This window comes from Salmo salar, chromosome ssa09 (genome assembly GCF_905237065.1).
Source record: "Salmo salar chromosome ssa09, Ssal_v3.1, whole genome shotgun sequence".
Lineage (NCBI taxonomy): Eukaryota > Metazoa > Chordata > Actinopteri > Salmoniformes > Salmonidae > Salmo > Salmo salar.
In genome coordinates this window covers 154,364,559-154,389,853 of record NC_059450.1, presented here as the reverse complement: position 1 = coordinate 154,389,853, position 25,295 = coordinate 154,364,559, and the positions used below count along the sequence as shown (strand labels likewise).

At 45.5% G+C, this 25,295-nt stretch overlaps 1 protein-coding gene across 1 annotated transcript in view; it reads right to left on the bottom strand.

Moving 5' to 3' along the window:
• The window catches only part of LOC106613312 (SH2B adapter protein 2), a 55,224-nt gene extending 30,208 nt beyond the window's left edge, over positions 1-25,016 (bottom strand). Inside the window, exons 1-2 of the mRNA XM_045724857.1 lie at positions 24,816-25,016; positions 21,649-22,083 (exon numbers count right to left, since the gene is read on the bottom strand). The gene's annotated coding sequence lies outside the window, so the exon portion shown is untranslated. The remainder of the gene's footprint in view (positions 1-21,648; positions 22,084-24,815) is intronic.
• Between the last annotated feature and the right edge of the window lie 279 nt (positions 25,017-25,295).

The following is a 25,295-nucleotide window of genomic DNA, read 5'->3' as shown; positions in this document are numbered from 1 at the left end:
AGCTTGAGTTCATTTACACACAAAATCATACAATGATGGAAAGACCTGTGTGTTGTCCTTGTTAATGAAGACAGAGAAGAGCACAAACTTCTTAATCATAGCTTCAATTTTGTCCTGCACATTGAATATACAGTCGTGGCCAAAAGGTTTGAGAATGACACAAATATTAATTTCCACAAAGTTTGCTGCTTCAGTGTCTTTAGATATTTTTGTCAGATGTTACTATGCAATACTGAAGTATAATTACAAGCATTTCATAAGTGTCAAAGGCTTTTATTGACAATTACATGAAGTTAATGCAATCCGCCCTGACATGCTGTCAATTCACTTCTGGGCCACATCCTGACTGATGGCTGCCCATTCTTGCATAATCAATGCTTGGAGTTTGTCAGAATTTGTGGGGTTTTGTTTGTCCACCCGCCTCTTGAGGATTGACCACAAGTTCTCAATGGGATTAAGGTCTGGGGAGTTTCCTGGCCGTGGACCCAAAATATTTCTGTTTTGTTTGTTATCATTTTGCCTTATGGCAAGGTGCTCCATCATGCTGGAAAAGGCGTTGTTCGTCACCAAACTGTTCCTGGATGGTTGGGAGAAGTTGCTCTTGGAGGACGTGTTGGTACCATTCTTTATTCATGGCTGTGTTCTTAGGCAAAATTCTGAGTGAGCCCACTCCCTTGGCTGAGAAGCAACCCCACACATGAATGGTCTCAGGATGTTTTACTGTTGGCATGACACAGGACTGATGGTAGCGCTCACCTTGTCTTCTCCGGACAAGCTTTTTTCCAGATGCCCCAAACCATCGGAAAGGGGATTCATCAGAGGAAATGACTTTACCCCAGTCCTCAGAAGTCCAATCCCTGTACCTTTTGCAGAATATCAGTCTGTCCCTGATGTTTTTCCTGGAGAGAAGTGGCTTCTTTGCTGCCCTTCTTGACACCAGGCCATCCTCCAAAGGTCTTCGCCACATTGTACGTGCAGATGCACTGTCACGCCCTGACCTTAGAGATCCTTTTTATGTTTCTATTTAGGTTTGGTCAGGGTATGATTTGGGTGGGCATTCTATGTCTGTATTTCTATGTTGGGGATTGCTTTGTTTCGGCCGGGTATGGCTCCCAATCAGGAACAGCTGTACATCGTCGCCTGTCCGGAGCCGCCAGAGTCGCCCGCCTGTCCGGAGCCGCCAGAGTCGCCCGCCTGTCCGGAGCCGCCAGAGTCGCCCGTCTGTCCAGAGCCGCCAGAGCCGCCCGCCTGTCCGGAGCCGCCAGAGTCGCCCGTCTGTCCAGAGCCGCCAGAGTCGCCCGCCAGTCCGGGGCCCGCTGCGAGGGTCCCCAGTCCGTGGTCGGCGGCAGGAGATCACGCTCTAGGGGAGCCAGTGAAGTGGGGTGAGCCAGTGGTGGAGCGGGGTCTGCGTCCCGCTCCAGAGCCTCCACCGCGGAGAAATGCCCACCAGACCCTCCCCTATAGGTTCAGGTTTTGCGGCCGGAGTCCGCACCTTTGGGGGGGGTACTGTCACGCCCTGACCTGAGAGAGCCTTTTTATGTCTCTATTTAGGTTTGGTCAGGGTGTGATTTGGGTGGGCATTCTATGTCTGTATTTCTATGTTGGGGATTGCTTTGTTTCGGCCGGGTATGGCTCCCAATCAGGAACAGCTGTACATCGTTGTTGCTGATTGGGAGTCATACTTAGGCAGCATGTTTTTCCTTTGGGTTTTGTGGGTAGATGTTTTCTGTTTAGTGTGTTAGGATACCTGACAGGACTGTTTGGCTGTCGTCTGTGTTTCTTTGTGAAGTGCCTTTTTTCATCTAAAATAAAAGATGAACAAATTCCAGGCTGCACCTTGGTCTACTACTTCAGACAGCCGTTACAGTTCAGTCTGTCCCTGATGTTTTTCCTGGAGAGAAGTGGCTTCTTTGCTGCCCTTCTTGACACCAGGCCATCCTCCAAAAGTCTTCGCCTCACTCTGCGTGCAGATGCACTCAAACCTGCCTGCTGCCATTCCTGAGCAAGCTCTGTACTGGTGGTGCCCCAATGCCGCAGCTGAATCAACTTTAGGAGACGGTCCTGGTGCTTGCTGGACTTTCTTGGGCGCCCTGAAGCCTTCTTCACAACAATTGAACCGCTCTCCTTGAAGTTCTTGATGATCCAATAAATGGTTGATTTAGGTGAAATCTTACTGGCAGCAATATCCTTGCCTGTGAAGCCCTTTCTGTGCAAAGCAATGATGACGGCACGTGTTTCCTTGCAGGTAACCATGGCTGACAGTAGAAGAACAATGATTCCAAGCACCACCCTCCTTTTGAAGCTTCCAGTCTGTTTTTCGAACTCAATCAGCATGACAGAGTGATCTCCAGCCTTGTCCTCGTCAACACTCACACCTGTGTTAACGAGAGAATCACTGACATGATGTCAGCTGGTCCTTTTGTGGCAGGGCTGAAATGCAGTGGAAATGTTTTTTGGGATTCAGTTCATTTGCATTGCAAAGAGGGACTTTACAATTAATTGCAATTCATCTGATCACTCTTCATAACATTCTGGAGTATATGCAAATTGCCATCATACAAACTGAGGCAGCAGACTTTGTGAAAATTAATATTTGTGTCATTCTCAAAACTTTTGGCCACGACTGTAGTGTCCAAAACGTCTTTCAAGCTGTCAGGCATTCCCTTGGCAGCAAGAGCCTCTCGGTGGATGCTGCAGTGGACCCAAGTGGCGTCGGGAGCAACTGCTTGCACACGCGTTACCACTCCACTATGTCTCTCTGTCATGGATCTTGTGCCATCAGTACAGATACCAACACATCTTGACCACCAAAGTACATTTGATGTCCCAAAGCTGTCCAGTACTCTGCTCTTTACTGAGGGGGCTCTCTGCAGACTGCAGGTAGAGGTCTTTACTGAGGGGGCTCTCTGCAGACTGCAGGTGGAGGTCTTTACTGAGGGGGCTCTCTGCAGACTGCAGGTGGAGATTTTGACCCACTGGTTTTGGGGTCATTTTGTTATTAAGTGCTGCTTGTAATTTGTGTTGGATTGGAGCAGTCCTGATTTCTCAACCCACACAAAGTTACACTTACAATCCAGATGAAGAGAGGAGCTGTACACACACAACAGTCCCACTCCATCATCACCTGCACTGTCACTCCATCATCACCTGCACTGTCACTCCATCATCACCTGCACTGTCTGTTTGTCCTTTTCAAAAACAGAATCTTGTCACACAGGTTTAGTGCCCAAGCCTCTCTCTACCCTCTCTCTCTCTACCCTCTCTCTCTCTCTACCCTCTCTCTCTCTCTCTACCCTCTCTCTCTCTCTCTCTACCCTCTCTCTCTCTCTCTACCCTCTTTCTCTCTCTCTCTCTACCCTCTCTCTCTACCCTCTTTCTCTCTCTCTCTCTACCCTCTCTCTCTCTCTCTCTCTACCCTCTCTCTCTCTACCCTCTCTCTCTCTCTCTCTACCCTCTCTCTCTCTCTCTACCCTCTCTCTCTCTCTACCCTCTCTCTCTCTCTCTCTACCCTCTTTCTCTCTCTCTCTCTACCCTCTTTCTCTCTCTCTCTCTACCCTCTCTCTCTCTCTCTCTCTCTCTACCCTCTTTCTCTCTCTCTCTCTACCCTCTTTCTCTCTCTCTCTCTACCCTCTTTCTCTCTCTCTCTCTACCCTCTTTCTCTCTCTCTCTCTACCCTCTCTCTCTCTCTCTCTCTACCCTCTTTCTCTCTCTACCCTCTTTCTCTCTACCCTCTTTCTCTCTCTCTACCCTCTTTCCCTCTTTACCCTATTTCTCACTCTCTCTACCCTCTCTCTCTCTCTCTCTCTCTACCCTCTTTCTCTCTCTCTCTACCCTCTCTCTCTCTCTCTACCCTCTTTCCGTCTCTCTCTCTCTACCCTCATTCTCTCTCTCTACCCTCTCTCTCTCTCTCTCTCTCTACCCTCTCTCTCTCTCTACCCTCTCTCTCTCTCTACCCTCTTTCTCTCTCTCTCTCTACCCTCTTTCTCTCTCTACCCTCTTTCCCTCTCTCTCTCTCTACCCTCTTTCTCTTTCCCTCTCTCTCTCTCTACCCTCTTTCTCTCGCTCTCTCTCTACCCTCTTTCTCTCTCTCTCTCGACCCTCCTCAATGCCCTGATCTCTCCTCTCCTCTCTCTACTCTTCCTCTCCTCTCCTCCCTCCTCACTGAAGCCCTGTGGTAGAGATCCAATTGAGCTGGATTAAATCAGATCTCATGAAGGACCTAGACTGAGCCCAGGGAAGGATAAGGAGACAAACTCCAAGTACATACAGCTGTTGGAGGGAGCATCCATCTATCACCTTATTTCAAGATGTAAAAACATGTTTGTGATGCCGCCCGAGATAAAACCACATCTAGAGGAATGTCAGAGGATGTGGAGAGAGAGGAGGAGGGGTAGGAGGAGAGGAGGGAGATGAGAGGAGGAGAGAGAGGGGGAGGTAGGAGGAGAGGAGGGAGATGAGAGGAGGAGAGAGAGGGGGGTAGGAGGGGAGGAGGGAGATGAGAGGAGGAGAGAGAGGGGGAGTTAGGAAGAGAGGATCACAAAATGAAAATCAGAAGACAGATTCATGTTGAGTGAAATCCCTCTGATCTCTTTGTCTGCTTCTCCTTCTCTCTCTACTCCTCCTCTCCTCTTTCTACTCCTCTACTCCTCCTCTCCTCTCCTCTTTCTACTCCTCTGCTCCTCTCTCTCTACTCCTCCCCTCCTCTCTACTCATCTCCTCTCCTCCTCCTCTCTACACCTCCCCTCTCTACCCCTCCTCCTCTCTACTCCTCTCTCTACTCCTCCTCTCCTCTTTCTACTCCTCTACTCCTCCTCTCCTCTCCTCTTTCTACTCCTCTACTCCTCCTCTCCTCTCCTCTTTCTACTCCTCTGCTCCTCTCTCTCTACTCCTCCTCTCCCCTCCTCTCTACTCATCTCCTCTCCTCTTTCTACTCCTCTACTCTCCTCTTTCTACTCCTCTACTCCTCCTCTCCTCTCCTCTTTCTACTCCCCTGCTCCTCTCTCTCTACTCCTCCCCTCCTCTCTACTCATCTCCTCTCCTCCTCCTCTCTACACCTCCCCTCTACCCCTCCTCCTCTCTAGTCCTCTCTCTACTCCTCTCTACTCCTCTCTCTACCTCTCCTCCTCTCCCCTCCTCTCTCTATCCCTCCTCTCCTCATATCTCTCTCTCTCTCTCAGCCAAGTACATACAGCTGTTGAAGGGAGCATCCATCTATCACCTTATTTCAAGATGTAAAAACATGTTTGTGATGCCGCCCGAGATAAAACCACATCTAGAGGAATGTCAGAGGATGTGGAGAGAAGGAGGAGGGGGGTAGGAGGAGAGAAGGGAGATGAGAGGAGGAGAGAGAGGGGGAGGTAGGAGGAGAGGAGGGAGGGAGATGAGAGAGGGGGGTAGGAGGAGAGGGGGGTAGGAGGAGAGGAGGAAGATGGGAGGAGGAGAGAGCGTGGGAGGTAGGAGGGGAGGAGGGAGATGAGAGGAGGAGAGAGAGGGGGAGGTAGGAGGAGAAGACGGAGATGGGAGGAGGAGAGAGAGAGGGGGAGGTAGGAGGAGAGGAGGGAGATGAGAGGAGGAGAGAGAGGGGGAGGAGAGGAGGAGAGGAGGGAGATGAGAGGAGGAGAGAGAGGGAGAGGTAGGAGGAGAGGAAGAGAGAGAGGGGGAGGTAGGAGGAGAGGAGGGAGATGAGAGAGAGGGGGAGGTAGGAGGAGAGGAGGGAGATGAGAGGAGGAGAGAGAGGGGGAGGTATGAGGAGAGGAGGGAGATGAGAGGAGGAGAGAGAGGGGGAGGTAGGAAGAGAGGAGGGAGATGGGAGAGGATCAGACAGATTCATGTTAAGTGAAATCCCTCTGAAGGGCAGTAATCTCTGGAGAAGTTGAAGAACATTCCCTCCGTGGTTGGTAGCACAGTTGAACAGCATAGGTTGAATAATAAACACTGTGTTAATGTCTACAGTCTTCCCATCAAAGATTAAAGTATCTTTAACCAGCAGCCAGGACATAAATACTCTTATTGAAGTATCAGCCACAGCAGGCAAGGTTACGTCTGACTAAGAGGTTTTAGTGAATGAGACTCTCGCCCACGCACACACACGCACACACATATACACACACAAACACAGGCGCATAAAGACGCATACACACACAGCTGAATGAGAGAGACCTCCCATCCAGTGACCTGATCAATAGTTAATACATAGAGTTAACTAATGTTCTCTAAATCACTAGTGTCTGTTTCAATTCAACAAAACATTTCATCCTGACTCAATGTTCAGCATTAAACCAGTTTCATAAATACATTGCAATGTAACTCCCTACGTAACCACTATGTAATTCATTATATAATCTAGCCAGCAGCGTAGGTCCAGCAAAAAATATAGGTGGGCCAGAATGTGGACCCTCAAATCATCATTAAATTATCATACAAGCCTACCCTATACCCCTACTCTAAAGGCATTATCATCATTGCATGATCATAAAAGCCTACCCTATACCCCTACTGTAAATACATGATCATCATTCCATTATCATAAAAGCCTACCCTATACCCCTACTGTAAAGACATTATCATCATTCCATTATCATAAAAGCCTACCCTATACCCCTACTCTAAATGCATGATCATCATTCCATTATCATAAAAGCCTACCCTATACCCCTACTGTAAAGACATTATCATCATTCCATTATCATAAAAGCCTACCCTATACCCCTACTGTAAATACATTATCATTAAATGATCATAAAAGCTTAGCCTACCCTATACCCCTACTGTAATCAATCACACACCCTCAACCATCCAACATGTGATTTCACTTTACTGACCAACTAGTCTTGTAGGCTTACGTAAATCCAGGACTCTTGCATTGAACATGTGACTCACATAGACTCACACATAATAACCCAGAAGTCTATAGTTAATAGACTATGAGACTAGAACATCATGTCCTGATGCAGTGCATTCAGAAAGTATTCAGACCCCTTGACTACGTTACAGCCTTATTCTAAAATGTAGGAAATTGTTTTGTTTTTTATTTGGGGAGTTTCTCCCAGTGTTCCCTGCAGATCCTCTCAAGCTCTGTCAGGTTGGATGGGGAGCATTGCTGCACAGCTATTTTCAGGTCTCTCCAGAGATGTTTGATCGGGTTCAAGTCCGGGCTCTGGCTGGGCCACTTAAGGACATTCAAGGACACTTGTTCCAAAGCCACTCTTGCGTTGTCTTGGCTGTGTGCTTAGGGTCATTGTCCTGTTGGAAGGTGAACCTTCGCTCCAGTCTGAGGTCCTGAGCACTCTGGAGCAGGTTTTCATCAAGGATCTCTCTGTACTTCGCTTCGTTCATCTTTCCCTCGATCCTGACTAGTCTCCCAGTCCCTGCTGCTGAAAAACATCCTCACAGCAGGATGCTGCCACCACCATGATTCACCGTAGGGATGTTGCCAGGTTTCTTCCAGATGTGACGCTTGACATTCAGGCCAAAGAGTTCAATCTTGGTTTCATCAGACCAGAGAATCTTTTTTCTCATGGTCTGAGAGTCTTTAGGTGCCTTTTGGGAAGGCCCTTCTCCCCTGATTGCTCAGTTTGGCCGGGCAGCCAGCTCTAGGAAGAGTCTTGGTGGTTCCAAACTTCTTCCATTTAAGAATGATGGAGGCCACTGTGTTCTTGGGGACCTGCAATGCTGCAGAAATGTTTTGTTACCCTTCCCCAGATCTGTGCCTCGACACAGTCCTGTCCCGGAGCTCTATGAACAATTCCATTGACCTCATGGCTTGGTTTTTACTCTGACATGCACTGTCAATTGTGGGACCTTAGAAAGACAGGTGTGTGCCTTTCCAAATCATGTCCACTCAATTGAATTTACCACAGGTGGACTCCAATCAAGTTGTAGAAACATCCAGGATGATCAATGGAAACAGGATGCACCTGAGCTCAATTTTGAGTCTCATAACAAAGGGTCTGAATACTTATGTAAATAAGGTATTTCTGTTTTTTTATTTTAATACATTTGCAAACATTTCTAAAAACCTATTTTTGCTTTGTTATTATGGGGTAGATTGACAAGGAAAATATTTAATTGAATACATTTTAGAATAAGGCTGTAACGTAACAAAATGTAGAAAAAGTAAAGAAATAGTAAAATAAATATGAATACTTTCCAAATGCACTGTATAACAAAAAAATACTCACAATAGGCTTGGCAACCTCTCACTGGCTCAGCGACCAAATTGTATTTATCACATGCGCCAAATACAACAGATGTAGACCTAACCATGAAATGCTTACTTACAAGCCCTTAATCAACAATGCAGTTTTAAGAAAATACGTAGAGTTAAGAAAAGTAAATAAAAAAGTAACACAATAAAATAACAATAATGAGACTATATACAGGGGGTACCGGTACAGAGTCAATGTGCAGGGGTACAGGTTAGTCAAGCTAATAGGTTCCCTGTTAGCTTGTTGATAGGTTCCCTGTTAGCTTGTTGTAGGTTCCCTGTTAGCTTGTTGTAGGTTCCCTGTTAGCTTGTTGAGAGGTTCCCTGTTAGCTTGTTGATAGGTTCCTTGTTAGCTTGTTGAGAGGTTCCCTGTTAGCTTGTTGAGAGGTTCCCTGTTAGCTTGTTGAGAGGTTCCCTGTTAGCTTGTTGATAGGTTCCCTGTTAGCTTGTTGAGAGGTTCCCTGTTAGCTTGTTGAGAGGTTCCCTGTTAGCTTGTTGTAGGTTCCCTGTTAGCTTGTTGATAGGTTCCCTGTTAGCTTGTTGTAGGTTCCCTGTTAGCTTGTTATAGGTTCCCTGTTAGCTTGTTGATAGGTTCCCTGTTAGCTTGTTGATAGGTCCCTGTTAGCTTGTTGATAGGTTCCCTGTTAGCTTGTTGTAGGTTCCCTGTTAGCTTGTTGAGAGGTTCCCTGTTAGCTTGTTGAGAGGTTCCCTGTTAGCTTGTTGTAGGTTCCCTGTTAGCTTGTTGATAGGTTCCCTGTTAGCTTGTTGAGAGGTTCCCTGTTAGCTTGTTGAGAGGTTCCCTGTTAGCTTGTTGAGAGGTTCCCTGTTAGCTTGTTGAGAGGTTCCCTGTTAGCTTGTTGAGAGGTTCCCTGTTAGCTTGTTGAGAGGTTCCCTGTTAGCTTGTTGAGAGGTTCCCTGTTAGCTTGTTGATAGGTTCCTTGTTAGCTTGTTGTAGGTTCCCTGTTAGCTTGTTGTAGGTTCCCTGTTAGCTTGTTGATAGGTTCCCTGTTAGCTTGTTGATAGGTTCCCTGTTAGCTTGTTGATAGGTTCCCTGTTAGCTTGTTATAGGTTCCCTGTTAGCTTGTTATAGGTTCCCTGTTAGCTTGTTATAGGTTCCCTGTTAGCTTGTTGATAGGTTCCCTGTTAGCTTGTTGATAGGTTCCCTGTTAGCTTGTTGATAGGTTCCCTGTTAGCTTGTTGATAGGTTCCCTGTTAGCTTGTTATAGGTTCCCTGTTAGCTTGTTATAGGTTCCCTGTTAGCTTGTTATAGGTTCCCTGTTAGCTTGTTGATAGGTTCCCTGTTAGCTTGTTGATAGGTTCCCTGTTAGCTTGTTGATAGGTTCCCTGTTAGCTTGTTGATAGGTTCCCTGTTAGCTTGTTGATAGGTTCCCTGTTAGCTTGTTGTAGGTTCCCTGTTAGCTTGTTGTAGGTTCCCTGTTAGCTTGTTGTAGGTTCCCTGTTAGCTTGTTGTAGGTTCCCTGTTAGCTTGTTGATAGGTTCCCTGTTAGCTTGTTGATAGGTTCCCTGTTAGCTTGTTGATAGGTTCCCTGTTAGCTTGTTGTAGGTTCCCTGTTAGCTTGTTGTAGGTTCCCTGTTAGCTTGAGAGGTTCCCTGTTAGCTTGTTGTAGGTTCCCTGTTAGCTTGTTGATAGGTTCCCTGTTAGCTTGTTGTAGGTTCCCTGTTAGCTTGTTGTAGGTTCCCTGTTAGCTTGTTGTAGGTTCCCTGTTAGCTTGTTGTAGGTTCCCTGTTAGCTTGTTGATAGCTTCTCTGTTAGCTTGTTGAGAGGTTTCCTGGCACTGAAGTCCACAAGCGAACGGAAAAGGTGAGAGGAGGAGAGCGCGTAAATGCGAGAAGGAATTCTACAACGAGCAAAATGATCATGCTGTTTGTATGTGGCTGCTATGAAAGTGAACTCTGTGTGCAAGTGATCAGGGGGTGTCTTCATTCCACCGATTCTGTTGAAAAACATTTCTTAAAAGGAAGCAAATGGAACGAAACGGGGATAAACCTACCTGAATATGTCCAACTGAAAGTCCCGTTTGCAACTGTTGGACTAATGATTCCACCCTAGATCAGATAGATGCAGGGCGGTATTGAATGTGTCACTGTCTGTCACCTTGATTACTCCAAGTTGTAATCTTTCATTCACAGGCTAGGTTGTAGCAACCTCATGATGGCTATAGGGGAACATTCTAGCATCATGTAGTAGCCTAAACCTATCGACGTTACATTGAGCCGGGTGAACGGAATATGAATGACAGTCATCCAATATGCTATAATAGAAATAAGGCCATGTTCATTAACAATATATTAAAACATCAGTCCTCCCTCGTGCTGTGTGCGTGTGCAGTGGCTGGGAGGCAGTCCGATATCAGTTCAGCTATTTAAAAATATCCGGGTGGTCCAGTTTTCCACACGTTCAGCAAAAAACATAACACACATGATGAGGAGCATTTCTCAAGATCATGTCCTTCCGTTAAGAAGAGGATATGTGCCTTTCTAAAAGATACAGGATAGACTGTACACACACACACACACACACACACACACACACACACACACACACACACACACACACACACACACACACACACACACACACACGTCAGCATGAAACTCAAGCCAGAGAAGCTTGTAGAGGAAGTGGAAGCAGTGGGTTTGAGGTCTGGAGTCCAGTGGATGCTGATACAATACTGAACACGGAGGGTCTCCAGATACTACAATACTGAACACGGAGGGTCTCCAGATACTACAATACTGAACACGGAGGGTCTCCAGATACTACAATACTGAACACGGAGGGTCTCCAGATACTACAATACACTGTGTACACAGTACCAGTCAAAAGTTTAAACACACCTACTCATTTCAGGGTTTTTCTTTATTTTTTACTCTTTTCTATATTGTAGAATAATAGTGAAGACATCAAAACTATGAAATAACACATATGGAATCATGTAGTAACCAAAAAAGTGTTAAACAAATCAACATGTATTTTATATTTGAGGTTTATCAAAGTAGCCACCCTTTGCCTTGATGCAGCTTTGCACACTCTTGGCATTCTCTCAACCAGCTTCATGACGCAGTCACCTGGAATGACTGTCATTAATTTATTTAGAATTCAAGGCACACTTAACCAGCATGGCTACCACAGCATTTTGCAGCGATACACCATCCCATCTGGTTTGCGCTTAGTTATGAGATGAGGAGAGAGAAAGAGAGAGGGGTGGTGAGATGAGGAGAGAGAGAAAGAGAGGGGTGGTGAGATGAGACAGAAAGAGAGGGGTGGTGAGATGACGAGACAGAAAGAGAGAGGTGGTGAGATGAAAGAGAGGGGTGGTGAGATGAGACAAAGAGAGAGGGGTTATGAGATGAGAGAGAGGAGTAGTAAGATGAGACAGAAAGAGAGAGGGGTTATGAGATGAGAGAGAGAGAGAGAGAGAGAGAGAGAGAGGAGTAGTAAGATGAGACAGAAAGAGAGAGAGGTTATGAGATGAGAGAGAGAGAAAAAGAGGGGTGGTGAGATGAGACAGAAAGAGAGAGGGGTTATATGTATGAGATGAGAGAGAGAACGAGAGAGGGGTTGTGAGCCTATGGAAAGAGAAGAGAAGAGAGAAGAAGGGGTCATGTTTTTGCTCCATGGTCCAGCTGCTAAAACAATGTGTGTGTGTGTGTGTGTGTGTGTGTGTGTGTGTGTGTGTGTGTGTGTGTGTGTGTGTGTGTGTGTGTGTGTGTGTGTGTGTGTATATACATGTGTACATATGTAGGTGGAGAGGCCACTGGGGACACAGAGGGGAAAACAGGCCCACTCCAGGACCTTGGTGAACATTCAGTCACCATTTACAGCACCTTAAAGGGATCATTCAGTCACCATTTACAGCACTTTAAAGGGATCATTCAGTCACCATTTACAGCACCTTAAAGGGATCATTCAGTCACCATTTACAGCACCTTAAAGGGATCATTCAGTCACCATTTACAGCACCTTAAAGGGATCATTCAGTCACCATTTACAGCACCTTAAAGGGATCATTCAGTCACCATTTACAGCACCTTAAAGGGATCATTCAGTCACCATTTACAGCACTTTAAAGGGATCATTCAGTCACCATTTACAGCACCTTAAAGGGATCATTCAGTCACCATTTACAGCACCTTAAAGGGATCATTCAGTCACCATTTACAGCACTTTAAAGGGATCATTCAGTCACCATTTACAGCACCTTAAAGGGATCATTCAGTCACCATTTACAGCACCTTAAAGGGATCATTCAGTCACCATTTACAGCACCTTAAAGGGATCCTTCAGTCACCATTTACAGCACCTTAAAGGGATCATTCAGTCACCATTTACAGCACTTTAAAGGGATCATTCAGTCACCATTTACAGCACCTTAAAGGGATCATTCAGTCACCATTTACAGCACCTTAAAGGGATCATTCAGTCACCATTTACAGCACTTTAAAGGGATCATTCAGTCACCATTTACAGCACCTTAAAGGGATCATTCAGTCACCATTTACAGCACCTTAAAGGGATCATTCAGTCACCATTTACAGCACTTTAAAGGGATCATTCAGTCACCATTTACAGCACCTTAAAGGGATCATTCAGTCACCATTTACAGCACCTTAAAGGGATCATTCAGTCACCATTTACAGCACCTTAAAGGGATCATTCAGTCACCATTTACAGCACTTTAAAGGGATCATTCAGTCACCATTTACAGCACCTTAAAGGGATCATTCAGTCACCATTTACAGCACCTTAAAGGGATCATTCAGTCACCATTTACAGCACTTTAAAGGGATCATTCAGTCACCATTTACAGCACCTTAAAGGGATCATTCAGTCACCATTTTCAGCAATTTAAAGGGATCATTCAGTCACCATTTACAGCACCTTAAAGGGATCATTCATTCACCATTCTCTCTCTCTCTCTCTCTCTTATACCCCCACCCCTCACTATCCACTCTGTCTCTCTCTGCCCCCCACACCTCCCTCTCTCTATACCCCCCACCCCTCCCTATCCACCCTCTCTCTCTCTGCCCCCACCCCTCCCCTCTCTCTCCCCACCCCTCCCTCTCTCTCTGCCCCCACACCTCCCTCTCTCTCTGCTCCCACACCTCCCTTTCTCTCTCTCTCTGCCCCCACCCCCTCCCTCTCTCTCTCTCTCTCCCCACCCCTCCCTCCCTCTCTCTGCCCCCACACCTCCTCTCTCTCCCCACCCCTCCCTCTCTCTCTCTCTCTCCCCCCCCTCCCTCTCCCCCCACCCCTCCCTCCCTCTCTCTCTGCCCCCACACCCTCTCTCTCTCTCTGCCCCCACACCTCTCTCTCTCTCTCCCCACCCCTCCCTCTCTCTCTCCCACCCTCTCTCTCTCTCTCCCCACCCCTCTCTCTCTCTCTCCCCCCCACCCCTCTCTCTCTGCCCCCACACCTCTCTCTCTCTCTCCCCACCCCTCTCTCTCTCTCTGCCCCCCACACCTCCCTCACTCTCTCTCTCCCTCTCTCTCTCTTCTCTCCCTCTCTCCACCTCCCAGAAGGATATGGCTGATATCTCTGTCAGGTGGTTTAAGTTTAGCAATGGTAGCTGTGTGTGTGTGTGTGTGTGTGTGTGTGTGTGTGTGTGTGTGTGTGTGTGTGTGTGTGTGTGTGTGTTCATCAGGTGGTTTTAGTATGGTAATAGTAACTGACCCAGGAGATATGGACAGGAAAGAGACTAGGAGCAGGAAGCAGAGAGGAAACTCCAACCTGCGAAACACATTGACCAGGAGATGTGTGATCAGTGTGATCTGATATGATCCAGTCCCTCTAAGGAGATGTTCTGTTCACTACATCATGTTGATTAATACAGCAGCACTATTTTAGCTGCACACACACACACACACACACACACACACACACACACACACACACACAAACACACACACACACACAGGAAATGACTGCTGGGATGAGCAGGAAATTACACAAACAGACATCGACACATCACAGTTCACACACACAGGCCTACAAGAGTAGAATGTAACCACACAGAAATAGATCCAAAAGTCATTGGTTTCCTCTGTGTATTAGGGTAAGTGTACGTTTTAGGGTAAGTGTACATATTAGGGTAAGTGTACGTTTTAGGGTAAGTGTACGTATAAGGGTAAGTGTACGTTTTAGGGTAAGTGTACATATTAGGGTAAGTGTACGTTTTAGGGTAAGTGTACATATTAGGGTAAGTGTACATATTAGGGTAAGTGTACGTTTTAGGGTAAGTGTACATATTAGGGTAAGTGTACGTTTTAGGGTAAGTGTACGTATAAGGGTAAGTGTACGTTTTAGGGTAAGTGTACGTTTTAGGGTAAGTGTACATATTAGGGTACACGTAATAGGGTAAGTGTGCGTATTAAACCCACCAAAATCTAAGTTTTGACACGGCTGGATAAAAAACATACCCGATTTAATCTGGTTACTACTCCTGCCCAGTAACTAGAATATGCATATAATTATTGGCTTTGGATAGAAAACACCCTAAAGTTTCTAAAACTGTTTGAATGGTGTCTGTGAGTATAACATAACTCCTATGGCAGGCCAAAACCTGAGAAGATTTCAAGCAGGAAGTGGCCTGTCTGAGAAGTAGTGTTTCATCTTGGCTCTTTTTATTGAAGACACAGGATCTGTGCAATAACGTGACACTTCCTACGTCTTCCATAGGGTCTCAGAGCCCGGGAAAAAGTTGAACGATATCGAGGCAGGCTCTGGCTGAAACACTTTATCGCTTTTGGCAAGTGGCCACTCAGAGTACTATGGGCTTAGGCGCGTGCCCGCGTTGACCGAATGCTTTCTTTTCCTTTGTCTGTTTATCTAAACGCAGATTCCCGGTCGGAATATTATCTCTTTTTTTATGAGAAAAATGGCATAAAAATTGATTTTAAACAGCGGTTGACATGCTTCGAAGTACGGTAATGGAATATTTAGAATTCTTTTGTCACGAATTGCGCCATGCTCGTCACCCTTCTTTAGCCTTTAGGATAGTGTCTAGAACGCACGAACAAAACGCTGCTGTTTGGATATAACGATGGATTATTTTGGAACAAACCAACATTTGTTATTGAAGTAGAAGTCCTGGGAGTGCATTCTGACGAAGACAACAAAGGTAATAACATTTTTCTTATAGTAAATCTGACTTTGATGAGTGCTAAACCTGCTGGGTGTCTAAATAGCTAGCCCTGTGATGCCGGGCTATCTACTGAGAATATTGCAAAATGTGCTTTCACCGAAAAGCTATTTTAAAATCGGACATATCGAGTGCATAGAGGAGTTCTGTATCTATAATTCTTAAAATAATTGTTATGCTTTTTGTGAACGTTTATCGTGAGTAATTTAGTAAATTCACCGGCAGTGTTCGGTGGGAATGCTAGTCACATGCTAGTCACATGCTAATGTAAAAAGCTGGTTTTTGATATAAATATGAACTTGATTGAACAAAACATGCATGTATTGTATAACATAATGTCCTAGGGTTGTCATCTGATGAAGATCATCAAAGGTTAGTGCTACATTTAGCTGTGGTTTGGGTTTATGTGACATTATATGCTAGCTTGAAAAATGGGTGTCTGATTATTTCTGGCTGGGTACTCTGCTGACATAATCTAATGTTTTGCTTTCGTTGTAAAGCCTTTTTGAAATCGGACAGTGTGGTTAGATTAACGAGAGTCTTATCTTTAAAATGGTGTAAAATAGTCATATGTTAGAAAAATTGAAGTAATAGCATATCTAAGGATTTGAATAACGCGCCACAGGATTCAACTGGCTGTTGAGTAGGTGGGACGCAAGCGTCCCACCTAGCCCATAGAGGTTAATGCATTTGAGCCAATCAGTTGTGTTGTGACAAGGTAGGAATTGTTTACAGAAGATAGCCCTATTTGGTAAAAGACAAAGTCCATATTCTGGCAAGAACAGCTCAAATAAGCAAAGAGAAATGACAGTCCATCATTACTTTAAGACATGAAGGTCAGTCAACACGGAACATTTCATGAACTTTTAAAGTTTCTTCAAGTGCAGTCGCAAAAACCATCAAGCACTATGATGAAACTGGCTCTCATGAGGACCACCACAGGAAAGGAAGACCCAGAGTTATCTCTGCTGCAAAGGATAAGTTCATTAGAGTTACCAGCCTCAGAAATTGCAGAGTTCAAGTAACAACATCAACTGTTCAGAGGAGACTACGTGAATCAAGCCTTCATGGTCGAATTGCTTCAAAGAAACCACTACTAAAGGACACCAATAATAAGAAGAGACTTGCTTGGGACAAGAAATACGAGCAATGGAATTCAGACCGGTGGAAATCTGTCATTTGGTCTGATGAATGCAAATTTGAAATTTTTGGTTCCAACTACCGAGTCTTTGTGAGACGCAGAGTAGGCAAACGAATGATCTCCGCATGTGTGGTTCCCACCGTGAAGCATGGAGGAGGAGGTGTGATGGTGTGGGGGTGCTTTGCTGGTGACACTGTCTGTGATTTATTTAGAATTCAAGGCACACTTAACCAGCATGGCAACCACAACATTCTGCAAGACTGTTGGAAAAGCATTCCAGGTGAAGCTGGTTGAGAGAATGCCAAGGGTGTGCAAAGCTGTCATCAAGGCAAAGGGTGGCTACTTTGAAGAATATAAAATATAAAATATATTTTGATTTCTTTAACACTTTTTTGGTTACTACATGATTCCATGTGTGTTATTTCATAGTTTTGATGTCTTCACTATTATTCTAAAATGCAGAAAATAGTAAAAAAATAAATAAGAAAAACCCTTGAATGAGTAGGTGTCCAAACTTTTGACTGGTACTGTATATCATTACATTCATCTCTTAACTTTACATATGTGGTCATTCTTTATCTGACAAGGTACAAAAAAATATCAGAAAATGTATTTATCTGATGGTCGCCTCAACCCCAAGAGTTGTTGATCAGCTTTGAAATTGGCCACTTGTGGGAACTTAACACATAACTGTATAACTGTCAATAACTTAATAATAAAACATCTGATTGGCTTAGAATACAAACTGTTATGGATATAACAACCAGATGAATTGGTTGAAACATTAAACAGCTGAACATTTTTCTTGTTTTCTTTTTATTTGAATCCACAGATGGAAGTGGACTTAATTGGTACACTTACCCTGTGTCTAAAATCAACAAGGTTTGTTCCTTCGGGATCTACAAGAGCAGATCGTCAGAGAGTGGAGGGTAGCCTAGTCTGACTACTGGGACTGACTGACTGACTGACAGACTGGATGACTGGCTGACTCACCAAAGGAAGCCAGAGGCCAGAGAAACCAATGGCAGCCTAAATGCATAGTAGAAGAAAGGATGACAGAGAGAGAGGGAGCATCAGAAAGGATGACAGAGAGAGAGGGAGCAGCAGAAAGGATGACAGAGAGAGAGGGAGCATCAGAAAGGATGACAGAGAGAGAGGGAGCAGCAGAAAGGATGACAGAGAGAGAGGGAGCAGCAGAAAGGATGACAGAGAGAGAGGGAGCATCAGAAAGGATGACAGAGAGAAAGGGTTCATCAGACATTCAGAAGAAAGGATGACAGAGAGGGAGCATCAGAAAGGATGACAGAGAGAGAGGGAGCAGCAGAAAGGATGACAGAGAGAGAGGGAGCATCAGAAAGGATGACAGAGAGAGAGGGAGCAGCAGAAAGGATGACAGAGAGAGAGGGAGCATCAGAAAGGATGACAGAGAGAGAGGGAGCAGCAGAAAGGATGACAGAGAGAGAGGGAGCAGCAGAAAGGATGACAGAGAGAGAGGGAGCATCAGAAAGGATGACAGAGAGAGAGGGAGCATCAGAAAGGATGACAGAGAGAGAGGGAGCATCAGAAAGGATGACAGAGAGAAAGGGTTCATCAGACATTCAGAAGAAAGGATGACAGAGAGGGAGCATCAGAAAGGATGACAGAGAGAGAGGGAGCAGCAGAAAGGATGACAGAGAGAGAGGGAGCAGCAGAAAGGATGACAGAGAGAGAGGGAGCATCGGAAAGGATGACAGAGAGAGAGAGGGAGCATCAGAAAGGATGACAGAGAGAGGGAGCAGCAGAAAGGATGACAGAGAGAGAGGGAGCATCGGAAAGGATGACAGAGAGAGAGAGGGAGCATCAGAAAGGATGACAGAGAGAGAGGGAGAATCAGAAAGGATGACAGAGAGAGAGGGAGCAGCAGAAAGGATGACAGAGAGAGAGGGAGCATCAGAAAGGATGACAGAGAGGGAGAGAGAGGTAGCATCGGAAAGGATGACAGATAGAGAGCAGCAGAAAGGATGACAGAGAGAGAGGGAGCAGCAGAAAGGATGACAGAGAGAGAGGGAGCAGCAGAAAGGATGACAGAGAGAGAGGGAGCAGCAGAAAGGATGACAGAGAGAGAGGGAGCATCAGAAAGGATGACAGAGAGAGAGGGAGCAGCAGAAAGGATGACAGAGAGAGAGGGAGCATCAGAAAGGATGACAGAGAGAGAGGGAGCATGGGAAAGGATGACAGAGAGAGGGAGCAGCAGAAAGGATGACAGAGAGAGAGGGAGCATCAGAAAGGATGACAGAGAGAGAGGGAGCATGGGAAAGGATGACAGAGAGAGAGGGAGCAGCAGAAAGGATGACAGAGAGAGAGGGAGCAGCAGAAAGGATGACAGAGAGAGAGAGAGAGCAGCAGAAAGGATGACAGAGAGAGCAGCAGAAAGGATGACAGAGAGAGAGAGGGAGCAGCAGAAAGGATGACAGAGAGAGCAGCAGAAAGGATGACAGAGAGAGAGAGCAGCAGAAAGGATGACAGCCCATAGAGCCAGCCAGTAGATAAGACCTCCAGAGGTAAGAAAGGGGTTCAGAGGCCAGAGTTATACAACCTTCACCTGCTCTGGCCTCATCATCACAGACCACACACTATGACCTTTGACCTGACCTCTGATAACCCTGCCGGCCCGCTTCCTGACTCTCAACCAACTGTCTGAGAGAGGAATGTTCTTTCCTGGTAGAAGTGGGATGTAGCCTAGCAACAGATCTACCCCACCTCCTCACTGATACAGTCTCTCTTTTAACTCCTGATAGAGCAGGGCTGACATGATGACAGTAGTCACTTACTCAATGACCAAACACTGAATCATGCTACAAGCATAACGTACTCTGAGTAAATACACAAAAACATGGAAATGATGTCTTTGAGGAGTGCAGTATTATAAAAAATACTCCCGTCAGGAATCTAACTGTTTTCTTCTGATTGTGAATGTGACTACTGTTAAGACTACAGGCTCCTACAGTGATGTAAAACAAACAACAACGACCCACTTATAACAACCCACACGTCACTGTGCATGTTAAACACACTAATTAGCATGTCCTCTGGGGTGAGAAAGGGCACGGAGACAAACAGAGCTAATGTAAATATTGAGCGAGCTGAGGGTGAGCCTTCATGCAGCGAGTCTCCACATGGCCAACCGTGATAAAGGATAGAGCGTGGGAGACGCGCATTCCGCGACTCCGTTTCTGCTTCCTGTCCCTCTCACCCACTAAATTAATTTCACAGATGACCAACAAAAAAAGAAAAAAAACACACCCTGAAATGCAAGATGTGGAAGTTTTTAATTTTTCATGTTGAAACTATAAAGATGAACGGTGGATACATCGGCTGTAATCAACGAATAAATGATGTGAACGAACAGGATACTGCAGCATTTTAACAGACTGGTAACAAAACCAACACGTGTAAAAGTTGGAATAGGACTAGGTTAGCCTAGCTTGTTGCACTACACTGACATGTATGAAGTGGCATGATGCTTGTTTGATCTTCACTGTCCTATTGTTTCATAGTCTATCGAATAAAACAGGCCGCGATTGAAGCAAAAAACATTTATATATATATATATATATATATATATATATATATATATATATATATATATATACATATATATATATATAGCAGTATGCCTATATAAACCATTACCAATAAGAAAGAACTGTAAAAGATATGACTAGTCTAGGCCTTTTAATTAATGGGAATAATCGATATGCTGTGGTAGCATGTGCGCACCGTGGCGGTACTCATGAATGAGAAATAACCCGCTGCTGAATGGCTGAGCGCCGAATCTACGCGTGAAAGAACCGATCCCGAAATCCGCGAATCAATGAATGACTGTTAACAGAGAGTCTATTCGCAGGGCCAGGACACAGACAGACCCGGGGGATTGTCAATAACTGCTGGAGACTGAATGTTATAATGGTATCTGTTATGGTCAGTGACCAGAGACCTTTACCCCTGGACAGACCTACCCCTGGACAGACATACCCCTGGACAGACCTACCCCTGGACAGACCCACCCCTGGACAGACCCACCCCTGGACAGACCCACCCCTGGACAGACCCACCCCTGGACAGACTTACCCCTGGACAGACCTACCCCTGGACAGACCTAGCCCTGGACAGACTTAGCCCTGGACAGACCTACCCCTGGACAGACCTACCCCTGGACAGACCTACCCCTGGACAGACTTACCCCTGGACAGACCTACCCCTGGACAGACCTACCCCTGGACAGACCTACCCCTGGACAGACCTACCCCTGGACAGACCTACCCCTGGACAGACCTACCCCTGGACAGACCTACCCCTGGACAGACTTACCCCTGGACAGACTTACCCCTGGACAGACCTACCCCTGGACAGACCTACCCCTGGACAGACCTACCCCTGGACAGACCTACCCCTGCCCTGGACAGACCTACCCCTGGACAGACCTACCCCTGGACAGACCTACCCCTGGACAGACCTACCCCTGGACAGACCTACCCTTGGACAGACTTACCCCTGGACAGACTTACCCCTGGACAGACCTAGCCCTGGACAGACCTACCCCTGGACAGACCTACCCCTGGACAGACCTAGCCCTGGACAGACCTACCCTTGGACATACCTACCCCTGGACAGACCTACCCCTCGATCCGCAAAAATGGATTAGGGGAAAAGTCCTTTACCGCGACCCTCAATCCCGAGCAGCGAATGTCTTGAGGAAGCGTATCAATCGTTGAGGTGTACTAAGAACGGAATCATTCGAGTCTGTTATAGCCTAGGATACCCGTGTGTTGAAATCATGTTGTTTTTACATGGATGCGTTTCAGCACCAGGCGCGTTGGCGAGTCGATTGGACATACGGCTATCCTTCAGCACCTGGACCCAACACAGTGAGGGCTGAGACGAGCTGCCTATCTTATTGCTACCGTCCTCACTAAAAACACGACGCAAACATTTTCATAGCCTAGGAAATCATATTATATGTGGAACGTAGCCTAGGTTACAGGTTGGCGATTATAAAAGGCAACTGGTAGGCTAGAATGTGCGCTAAATTGCTTCCAGCAACATCCAAACAGGTCGGGAAGTCACAAAATGGAAAACATGAATGCAGCAGCACTCACCTCGATGTCCGACTCACTGCATGGCGCTACGCTGATGTCTGGGAGCCAATCCTTGCTCTGTTGTTTGTTGTTGTTGTTGTTGTTCTCCAATCAAGTCCAATAATATGTATTAATTGTCTTCATATCTGTATTCTCGATGAGCGGTTAGACAGATATAAGAGGCTAGCGGCCGCGCCGTTACATTTCCTCCATATCCATTCGAAGCACACTGCACTGTAGGATCCACGGTCTCTCATTCCAGGACTGTCTGCCCTTAAAGGAGCCGCCCACGGCTCCCGCTTGCCAAAACCAGTTCACTTTGCCATAGGTATAAACGTTTAGTGTTTTTTTTTTTTTTTTGTGAGCCAGAGGGAAGTCCATTGTGTGTAATCCCACCAGTCTTCTCCCTCTTTTTCTCCCTCTCACTCAGAGGCGTCGTGCCCCCTCAGATTTGTCCTATTAAAGAAAATAATATATACAGTACCAGTTAAAAGTTTGGATGCACTTATTCTACGGTTTTTTCTTTACTTTTACTATTTTCTACATTGTAGAATAATAGTGAAGACATCAAAACTATGAAATAACACATGGAATCATGTAGTAACCAAAAAAGTGTTAATGAAATCTAAATATATTTTTGATTTTAGATTCTTCAAAGTAGCCACCCTTTGCCTTGTTAACAGCTTTGCACACTTTTGGAATTCTCTTAACCAGCTTCACCTGGAATGCTTTTCCAACAGTCTTGAAGGAGTTTCCACATATGCCTTTACTCTGCGGTCCAACTCATCCCAAACCATCTCAATTGGGTTGAGGTCGGGTGATTATGGAGGCCAGGTCATCTGATGCAGCACTCCATCACTCTCCTTCTTGGTCAAATATCTCTTACACAGCCTTGAGGTGTGATGGGTCATTGTTCTGTTGAAAAACGAATGATAGTCCCACTAAGCGCAAATCAGATGGGATGGCGTATCACTGCAGAATGCTGTGGTAGCCATGCTGTTTTAGTGTGCCTTGAACTCTAAATAAATCACAGTGTCACGAGCAAAGCACCCCTACACCATCACACCTCCTCCTCCGTGCTTCACGATTTTTAACCTTTATTTAACTAGGCAAGTCAGCTAAAAGCAAATTATTATTTACAATGATGGCCTACCCCGGCCAAACCTGGATGAAGCTTGGCCAATTGTATGCCGCCCTATGGGACTCCCAATCACGGCCGGATATGATACAGCCTGGATTCGAACCAGGGACTGTAGTGATGCCTCTTGCACTGAGATCGATGGGAACCACACATGCAGAGATCATCCATTCACCTACTCTGCATCTTACAAAGACATGGCGGTTGGAACCAAAATCTTAAATTTGGATTTATCAGACTAAAGGACAGATTTCCACCAGTCTAATGTCCATTGCTCGTGTTTCTTGGCCCAAGCAAGTCTCTTCTTATTATTGGTGTCCTTTAGTAGTGGTTTCTTTGCAGCAAATCGACCATGAAGACCTGATTCACACAGTCTCCTCTGAACAGTTGATGTTGAGATGTTCAAGTAACAGACCGTGAGGCATTTATTTTGGCTGCAATTTCTGAGGCTGGTAACTCTAATGCACTTATCTTCTGCAGCAGAGGTAACTCTGGGTCTTCCTTTCCTGTGGCGGTCCTCATGTGGGTCAGATTCATTATAGCGCTTGATGGTTTTTGCGACTGCACTTGAAGAAACTTTCAGTTCTTTACATTTTCCAGATTGACTGACCTTCATGTCTTAAAGTAATGATGGACTGTCATTTCTCTTTGCTTATTTGAGTTGTTCTTGCCATAATATGGACTTGGTCTTTTACTAAATAGGGCTATCTTCTGCATACCACCACTACCTTGTCACAACACAACTGATTGGCTCAAACATATTAAGAAGGAAAGAAGTTCCACAAATTAACTTTTAAGATGGAACACCTGTTAATTGAAATGCATTCCAGGTGACTACCCCGATGAAGTTGGTTAAGAGAATGCCAAGAGTGTGCAAAGCTGTCATCAAAGCAAAGGGTGGCTACTTTGAAGAATCTCAAATATAAAATATATTTGGATTTGTATAACACTTTTTTGGTTACTACATGATTCCATATGTGTTATTTCATAGTTTTGATATCTTCACTATTATTCTACAATGTAGAAAATAGTAAAAAATAAAGAAAAACCCTGAAATGAGTAGGTGTGTCCAAACTTTTGACGGGTACTGTATATATTTTACAAAGAATTAAGCATAATGATTATGGCTCTAGATTGCAGGAAAAAGCTGTTTCAGGTGTTTGAAAAATGCAAAATTCTCCAATTTACAGTCAGTGGGGCTAGCCACCCCCCTAGCCACCCCCCCGGACCACCCCCCTAGCCACCCCCCCGGACCACCCCCCTAGCCATCCTCACGTATTTTGTGCCCCCTCAGATTTTTGGGGTGCCTGCTCTCCCTGTCACTCTCTCACCAGCATACTCCCTAAAGCTTGGTGTCTAAGCAGCGCTAATGTTGATTCACACTTTATAATACGGGATGTTCAGTGCTGGTGGGTTTCCTGGAGTGGTGAGTGGGAGAGAGAGCCAGGTGACCTATTGCCACACACACACACACACACACACACACACAGTTAGTCTCAATCACTAGCCATTTCTCTTACCACTCCATTATATCAGAGCCTATAAGCCTGGCACTGGCATATCATACATTCATTTGGTGACAGACAGACAGACAGACAGACAGACAGACAGACAGACAGACAGACAGACAGACAGACAGACAGACAGACAGACAGACAGACAGACAGACAGACAGACAGACAGACAGACAGACAGACAGACAGACAGACAGACAGACAGACAGACAGACAGACAGAGTAACTCATTGAGTGCAGAGTGACACAGCCTCCCCCACACGATTTCTCACAGTATTGTTCTTTCAGACTGTCTCCTGAAAATCACTCACAAGGGGCTTCCTGAGGGAAGGGCTCAGACCAGCTGGACACACACACACGCACGCACGCACGCGCACGCACGCACGCACACGCACACACACACACACACACACGGTGCTTTCCACACTGCGTCTGTCCAGTAGAGGACTGCTGCAAAATGTATTTACATTTTTTTACATGATACAATATCAGTACATGTTGCATTTCCAACTAGACTAAAACCTACAGCTACAAACCTGTCATCCAGTGATATCAGCCAGTGTCTGGATGGCTGTGGATTGACTGCATTGTTTGAATGGAATGTTGGCATATTGGCAGTTCATTTGTAACATGTAGGGAATTCATCCTCAACAAAAACTGGCTAGCTAGCTAACCAACATACAGTGCAGATAAATTCCTCAAATTCATTATTTTACACAATATCTTATCACAGCACTGGCTGACCAAAATGGCTGATCTTTATCTCATCATAAAGAAGGTTCATGTACATTCTAGAATTCTATTTCCTAATTCTATTGAATTAGACAGGAACAAGGTGTGTTTCCCTCCATTAGACAGGAACAAGGTGTGTTTCCCTCCATTAGACAGGAACAAGGTGTGTTTCCCTCCATTAGACAGGAACAAGGTGTGTTTCCCTCCATTAGACAGGAACAAAGCTACCTGGAGATGTCCTAAAACAAGGCTATGGGGAGTGTACGTGTGAGTGAGTGAGTGAG